Raw genomic sequence first — 8,173 nt, 5'->3', positions numbered from 1 at the left:
TTGTAATTTAGGTTTTTTATTTTATTAGAATAGTAATCTTAGGTTAATTTATAGTTTAATGTTACGTTTATTTTTATTTCACAGGTAAGTTTTTATTTATTTAAATATAGTTATATTGTAATTCTAATTTAAAGTTGGGGGTGTTAGGTTTAGGGGTTAATAGTTTAATTTAGTGTTTTGCGATGTGGGGGCGGTGGTTTAGGGGTTAATAGGTTTAGTTTAGTAGTTACGATGTGGGGTGCTGGTGTTTTAGGGGTTATTAGGTTTATTTAGTAGCGGCGATGTGGGGGCCCGGAGGTTTAAGGGTTAATAGGTTTATTTAGTGTCGGGGAGCGGCGGTTTAGGGGTTAATATATTTAAATAGTGTTGGCGATGTGGGTGGGAGGCAGAATATGGGTTAATAACTTTATTTAATAGTCGCAAAGTGGGTGGGCGTCATTTTAGCGGTTAATAGGTTTAATATAGTGTTTGCGATGCGGGTGGGTGGCGGTTTAGGGGTTAAAGGGACAGTCTAGGCCAAAATAAACTTTCATGATTCAGATAGAGCATGTAATTTTAAACAATTTCCCAATTTACTTTTATCACCAATTTTGCTTTGTTCTCTTGGTATTCTTAGTTGAAAGCTTAATCTAGGAGGTTCATATGCTAATTTCTTAGACCTTGAAGCCCACCTCTTTCAGATTGCATTTTAACAGTTTTTCACCACTAGAGGGTGTTAGTTCACATATTTCATATAGATAACACTGTGCTCGTGCACGTGAAGTAATCTGGGAGCAGGCACTGATTGGCTAGACTGCAAGTCTGTCAAAAGAACTGAAAAAAGGGGCAGTTTGCAGAGGCTTAGATACAAGGTAGTCACAGAGGTTAAAAGTATATTATTATAACTGTGTTGGTTATGCAAAACTGGGAAATGGGTAATAAAGGGATTATCTATCTTTTAAAACAATAAAAATTCTGGTGTATACTATCCCTTTAATAGGTAGTTTATGGGTGTGAGTGTACTTTGTAACATTTTAGTTATGAGTTTTGTGAAACTTTTTTTTTTGCACAAAATCCATAACCACTGCTCTCAGATGACAGTATGGATCGTGTCGGTATAGGCTGTAACGCAAGCTTTTTAGCCTGCACGCACAACCTGTAATACGGGCGCTATGAAAATCCTGCACTCAAACGTAATTTTTTTGAGTGCGGAATGGACGTTGCATTACAGGCTAAAATGCTTGCGGTATGGTAGGTAGAAGATAGTAGGTATATAACAAAATAACCCCCGAATAGATCCAGGGAGAATAGGGTTCAGTAACCACGTTTAAGAGAATCCCCCTTCGGTAAACCTATGTAGCTTTAGTGAGGCAATGCCTAATGTTAAATGAAATAAATGTATATAAATAGAGAGAAAATAAGCATTCTGGAGCACACTTTATAGAGAGTGGTCACAAACAATCATTGAATTGGAAAAGGGCGCAAACAATAAAACAACATTTAGTAAAGTATATTAAAATATATGGACATCGCCATCAAGTATAAAAGATATGTATTAAAACCACACAAAAATACAAATCTGCACCCCTACACATATCACTCGTGAGCACTATCAAAGAAAGAAAAAACGCTATTTTATTGAATATGCAGGATCAGCACAAAGTGGGTAATTATCCCCACCAGTCAGTGTACTGCGATTATAAAAGGTCCCTATTATACTAGAGTGGGCTAACTAGTCTTAACTAGTCTTTTGCAATATCCCTAGCTGGTTATTTAAAAACACTGGGTATTCCCGTTCTACCTATTTACCCCTAAACCAAGGCTCTTCCGCATTGCAAAATTTATTTAAAACTTGTTAACCCCTAATCAACCGCCCACCCACATTGCGGCTATTACATTAACCCCTAATCTACTGCCCACACACATTGCCAACACAATTTAACCCCTTAATGACCACAATGTACCCTGTATGTCACTGGTCATTAAGGGTTTTTTCAGGACATAATAGCACAAGTCTAGCAAAAAGACGCTATTAATACTCTCCCTCCAGCAGGCTTTGTGGAATAGAGCAGTCTCAACACTGGTGGCAAGACCACGCTATAAAACAATCAAGTCCCAAAAAAAGGCCAGTGACATACAGGGTACGTCGCTGGTCCTTAAGGGGTTAAATATATTAACCCCTATTCTGCCGCTCCCCGACATCGACGCCACTATAATAAAGATATTAACCCCTATTCTGCCGCTCCCTGACATCGCTGCCACTAAATAAAGTTATTAACCCCCAAACCTCCGGCCTCCCACATCGCAGAAAACTGAATTAAACTATTATCCCATAAACCTAACACCCCCCCTTAACTTTAAATTAAAATCTCAATATAACTCTATTTAAATAAATAAAAACTTACCTGTGAAATAAAAATAAACCTAACATTAAACTATAAATTATTAACCTAACATAACTATTCTAATAAAATTTTTTTAAAAAAACTACCAAATAAAATATTTAAATTACAAATTTAAAAAAACCTAACACTACGAAAAAAATTAAAAAATCTAAATTACAGCTAAAAAAAACCCAAATCCTACGAAGAATTTAAAAACCAAAAATAATTAACACTAAAATCACGAAAAATAAAAAACACTCGCCTAGATTTAGAGTTCTGCGTTAGCCTTAAAAAGCAGCGTTAAGGGGTCCTAATGCTGCTTTTTAACGCCCGCTGGTATTTAGAGTCAGGCAGGAAAGGGTCTACCGCTCACTTTTCTTTCATGTAATTAGCAAGAGTCCATGAGCTAGTGACGTATGGGATATACATTCCTACCAGGAGGGGCAAAGTTTCCCAAACCTCAAAATGCCTATAAATACACCCCTCACCACACCCACAATTCAGTTTTACAAACTTTGCCTCCCATGGAGGTGGTGAAGTAAGTTTGTGCTAGATTCTATGTTGATATGCGCTTCGCAGCAGGCTGATGCCCGGTTTTCCTCTCAGAGTGCAGTGAATGTCAGAGGGATGTGAAGAGAGTATTGCCTATTTGAATACAATGGTCTTCCTCTAGGGGATCTATTTCATAGGTTCTCTGTTATCGGTCGTAGAGATTTCTTCTCCTACCTCCCTTTTCAGATCGACGATATACTCTTATATACCATTACCTCTACTGATTCTCGTTTCAGTAGTGGTTTGGCTATCTACTATATGTAGATGAGTGTCCTGGGGTAAGTAAGTCTTATTTTTTGTGACACTCTAAGCTATGGTTGGGCACTTTATATGTAAAGTTCCAAATATATGTCTTTAAACTTATATTTGCCATGATTCAGGATAATCAGTATTCCTTCATTCAGACTGTCAGTTTCATTATTTGGGATAATGCATATGAATAAATATTTTTTTCTTACCTTGAAAATTTTCAATTGACTAATTTTCCCTGCGGGCTGTTAGGCTCGCGGGGGCAGAAAATGCTTAATTTTATTGCGTCATTCTTGGCGCAAACTTTTTTGGCGCAAAATTTTGTCATTTCCGGCGCCGTAGTTGACGCCGGAAGTTGTTTTTAGTTACGTCATTTTTTTGACGCATGTGTATTCAGACGTTTTTTTGCGCCAAAAAATGTGGGCGTCGGTTTCGGCGTCAGAGGATGTGGCGTTATACTTGGCGCCAAAAAATATGGGCGTTGTACTTGGCGCCAATAATGTGGGCGTCATACTTGGCGCCAAAAATGTGGGCGTCTTTTTTGTTCCACTTTTTTCATTCATTATTTAAGTCTCACTTTTTCATTGCTTCTGGTTGCCAGAGGCTTGTTATTTTGCATTTTTTCCCATTCCTGAAATTGTCATTTAAGGAATTTGATCATTTTGCTTTATATGTTGTTTTTTCTATTACATATTGCAAGATGTCACATCCTGACCCTGGATCAGAATCTACTACTGGAAAGACGCTGCCTGATGCTGGTTCTACCAAAGTTAAGTGCATTTGTTGTAAACTTGTGGTAACTGTTCCTCCGGCTGTAGTTTGTGTTAGTTGCCATGATAAACTTTCCAATGCAGATTGTGTCTCCATTAGTAATAATCCTTTACCTGTTGTTGTTCCTTCAACATCTAATGTTCAGGATGTTCCTGTTAATGTAAAAGAATTTGTTTCTAATTCTATTAGGAAGGCTCTGTATGTTATTCCTCCTTCCAGTAAACGTAAAAGGTCTTTTAAAACTTCTCATATTTCGGATGAATTTTTAAGTGACCGCCATCATTCTGACTTATCTGTTTCTGATGAGGATCTATCTGGTTCAGAAGATCCTGCCTCAGATATTGATACTGATAAATCTTCATATTTGTTTAAGATGGAGTTTATTCGTTCTTTACATAAAGAAGTGTTGATTGCATTAGATATGGAGGAGTCTAGTCCTCTTGATACTAAATCTGCTAAGCATTTAAATTCGGTTTATAAACCTCATGTAGTTATTCCAGAAGTTTTTCCAGTCCCTGATGCTATTTCAGAAGTGATTTCTAGGGAATGGAATAGTCTGGGTACTTCATTTACTCCTTTTCCAAGGTTTAAGAAATTGTACCCTGTGCCATCTGATAGATTAGAGTTTTGGGACAAAATCCCCAAAGTTGATGGGGCTATCTCTACTCTTGCTAAACGTACTACTATTCCTACGGCAGATAATACTTCCTTTAAGGATCCTTTAGATAGGAAGCTTGAATCCTTTCTAAGGAGAGCTTATTTATGTTCAGGTAATCTTCTTAGACCTGCTATTTCTTTGGCTGATGTTGCTGCAGCTTCAACTTTCTGGTTGGAGGCTTTAGCGCAACAAGTATCAGACCATAATGCTTATAGCATTGTTAGACTTCTTCAACATGCTAATAACTTTGTTTGTGATGCCATTTTTGATATCATTAGAATTGATGTCAGGTATATGTCTTTAGCTATTTTAGCTAGAAGAGCTTTATGGCTTAAAACTTGGAATGCAGATATGACTTCTAAATCAAATTTTGCTTTCTCTCTCTTTCCAAGGTAATAAATTGTTTGGTTCTCAGTTGGATTCAATAATTTCAACTGTTACTGGGGGGATGGGAGCCTTTTTGCATCAGGACAAAAAATTTAAAGGTAAATATAGGGCTGCTAATCATTTTCGTTCCTTTCGTCAGAATAAGGAGCAGAAGCCTGACCCTTCCTCTAAAGGAACGGTTTTCCGTTTGGAAACCTTCTCCAGTCTGGAATAAATCCAAGCCTTTTAGAAAGTCAAAACTAGCTCCCAAATCCGCATGAAGGTGCGGCCCTCATTCCAGCACAGCTGGTAGGGGGCAGGTTACAATTTTTCAAAGATGTTTGGATCAATTCGATTCACAATCTTTGGATTCAGAACATTGTTTCACAAGGGTACAGAATAGGTTTCAAGGTAAGACCGCCTGTGAGAAGATTTTTTCTCTCAAGCATTCCAGTAAATCCAGTGAAGGCTCAGGCGTTTCTGAAATGTGTTTCAGACCTAGAGTTGGCTGGGGTAATTATGCCAGTTCCAGTTCTGGAATGGGGTCTGGGGTTTTACTCAAATCTATTCATTGTACCAAAGAAGGAGAATTCCTTCAGACCAGTTCTGGATCTAAAAATATTGAATCGTTATGTAAGGATACCAACATTCAAAATGGTGACTATAAGGACTATTCTGCCTCTTGTTCAGCAAGGGCATTATATGTCTACAATAGACTTACAGGATGCATACCTTCATATTCCGATTCATCCAGATCACTATCAGTTCCTGAGATTCTCTTTTCTAGATAAGCATTACCAGTTTGTTGCTCTTCCGTTTGGCCTAGCAACAGCTCCATGGATCTTTTCGAAGGTTCTCGGTACCCTTCTCTCTGTAATCAGAGAACAGGGTATTGCGGTATTTCCTTATTTGAACGATATCTTGGAACTTGCTCAGTCTTTACATTCTGCAGAATCTCATACAAATCAACTTGTGTTGTTTCTTCAAAGACATGGTTGGAGGATCAATTTACCAAAGAGTTCCTTGATTCCTCAGACAAGGGTAACCTTTTTAGGTTTCCAAATAGATTCAGTGTCCATGACTTTGTCTCTAACAAAAAAGAGATGTCTGAAATTGGTTTCAGCTTGTCGAAACCTTCAGTCTCAATTGTTCCCTTCGGTAGCATTATGCATGGAAATTCTAGGTCTCATGACTGCTGCATCGGACGCAATCCCTTTTGCTCGTTTTCACACCTCTCCAGCTTTGTATGCTGAACCAGTGGTGCAGGGATTATACAAAGATATCACAATTAATATCCTTAAATCCCAGTGTTCGATCTTCTCTAACTTGGTGGATGAATCACCATCGTTTAATTCAAGGGGCCTCTTTTGTTCGTCCAACCTGGACTGTGATCTCAACAGATGCAAGTCTTTCAGGTTGGGGAGCTGTATGGGGATCTCTGACAGCGCAGGGGGTTTGGGAATCTCAGGAGGCGAGATTACCAATCAACATTTTGGAACTCCGTGCGATTTTTAGAGCTTTTCAGTTCTGGCCTCTTCTGAAGAGAGAATCGTTTATTTGTTTTCAGACAGACAATGTCACAACCATGGCGTATCTCAATCATCAAGGTGGGACTCACAGTCCTCAAGCTATGAAAGAAGTATCTCGGATACTTGTATGGGCGGAATCCAGCTCCTGTCTAATTTCTGCGGTTCATATCCCAGGTGTAGACAATTGGGAAGCGGATTATCTCAGTCGCCAGACGTTACATCCGGGCGAATGGTCTCTTCACCCAGAGGTATTTCTTCAGATTGTTCAAATCTGGGGACTTCCATAAATAGATCTGATGGCCTCTCATCTAAACAAAAAACTTCCCAGGTATCTGTCCAGATCCAGGCATCCTCAGACGGAAGCAGTGGATGTGTTGTCGCTTCCTTGGAATTATCATCCTGCCTATATCTTTCCGCCTCTAGTTCTTCTTCCAAAAGTGATTTCCAAGATTTTAATGGAGCGTTCGTTTGTACTGCTGGTGGCTCCAGCATGGCCTCACAGATTTTGGTATGCGGATCTCATTCGGATGGCCAGTTGCCAACCTTGGACACTTCCGTTAAGACCAGACCTTCTATCTCAAGACCCATTTTTCCATCAGGATCTCAAATCATTAAATTTGAAGGTATGGAGATTGAACGCTTGATTCTTAGTCATAGAGGTTTCTCTGACTCAGTGATTAATACTATGTTACAGGCTTGTAAATCTGTCTCTAGAAAGATTTATTATCGAGTTTGGAAGACTTACATTTCTTGGTGTTCTTCTCATAAATTCTCTTGGCATTCTTTTAGAATTCCTAGAATTTTACAATTTCTTCAGGATGGTTTGGATAAGGGTTTGTCTGCAAGTTCTTTGAAAGGACAAATCTCTGCTCTTTCTGTTCTTTTTCACAGAAAGATTGCTAATCTTCCTGATATTCATTGTTTTGTACAGGCTTTGGTTCGTATCAAACCTGTCATTAAGTCAATCTCTCCTCCTTGGAGTCTTAATTTGGTTCTGAGGGCCTTACAGGCTCCTCCGTTTGAACCTATGCATTCTCTGGATATTAAATTACTTTCTTGGAAAGTTTTGTTCCTTTTGGCCATCTCTTCTGCTAGAAGAGTTTCTGAGTTATCTGCTCTTTCTTGTGAATCTCCTTTTCTGATTTTTCATCAGGATAAGGCGGTGTTGCGGACTTCATTTCAATTTTTACCTAAAGTTGTGAATTCTAACAACATTAGTAGAGAAATTGTTGTCCCTTCATTGTGTCCTAATCCTAAGAATTCTCTGGAAAGATCTTTACATTCTTTGGATGTAGTAAGAGCTTTGAAATATTATGTTGAAGCTACTAAAGATTTTAGAAAGACTTCTAGTCTATTTGTTATTTTTTCTGGTTCCAGGAAAGGTCAGAAGGCTTCTGCCATTTCTTTGGCGTCTTGGTTAAAGTCTTTGATTCATCTTGCTTATGTGGAGTCGGGTAAGTCCCCGCCTCAAAGGATTACGGCTCATTCTACTAGGTCAGTTTCTACTTCCTGGGCTTTTAGGAATGAAGCTTCTGTTGATCAGATTTGCAAAGCAGCAACTTGGTCTTCTTTGCATTCTTTTACTAAATTCTACCATTTTTATGTTTTTTCTTCTTCTGAAGCAGTTTTTGGTAGAAAAGTACTTCAGGCAGCTGTTTCAGTTTGATTCTTCTGCTTATGATTTC

This window comes from Bombina bombina, chromosome 7 (genome assembly GCF_027579735.1).
Source record: "Bombina bombina isolate aBomBom1 chromosome 7, aBomBom1.pri, whole genome shotgun sequence".
NCBI lineage: Eukaryota > Metazoa > Chordata > Amphibia > Anura > Bombinatoridae > Bombina > Bombina bombina.
The sequence above is the reverse complement of the archived record's forward strand: the minus strand, read 5'-3'. Positions refer to the sequence as shown.